The following is a 706-nucleotide window of genomic DNA, read 5'->3' on the forward strand; positions in this document are numbered from 1 at the left end:
GCGTCTAGAGGCGTTTTCAAAATACGAAAAAGCGCTACTAGAGCACCTGCAGCAGAAGATGTCTGTATCTTTTGCGGCTATGACGCCACCGTCGGTGACGGATGACTTCCTTCGAGTTAAGCCGCTCATGGTGAGCGTTAAGGTCTTTTAGGGGAGAATGGAAAGAATCTCCTACTCTGGGTGAGAGAGCTCAAGATGGCCTTCGCACCAGCCATGCTCCAGACCGAGCAACAGCGCGTGGCGCTAGCCATCTCAAAGCTCGGGGGTCAAGCGCGAGAATGGGCACTGACGTGCGGCACTTTGGTCGGAGCTGAAATTGCAGCTCTCACGAGTGTTCTCGCCGCCTAATCAGGCGTATCGCGCGCGATCGCGTTTCCTTGCCGCCCGACAGGGCAACAAGGAATCGGTGGACTTTGTCCAAGAGTTGCGAACTCTTATTGCCGGGATGGCAGCCGATCCCCTCCCGGAGGCAGTCCAAGTGACCGTGTTTATAGAAGGCCTCCGCACTGGCGTGGCCAGAATGGAAGTCTTTCGTAAGCATTCGTCCTCGTTCAAAGAGGCGGTTAATGTGGCATTGAATGCCGAGTTTGATTCCAAGTCGGCACGACTTGGTTGGAATGCACACTCCAACAGCTCGTCAAGCGGGCTTATGCCCATGGATCTCAGCTATGCTGAGGACGAGGGAGCAGAGCTCCAAGCTGCCGGG

Source organism: Plasmopara halstedii (genome assembly GCF_900000015.1).
Source record: "Plasmopara halstedii genome assembly, contig: Scaffold_2439, whole genome shotgun sequence".
In the NCBI taxonomy this organism is placed as follows: domain Eukaryota; phylum Oomycota; class Peronosporomycetes; order Peronosporales; family Peronosporaceae; genus Plasmopara; species Plasmopara halstedii.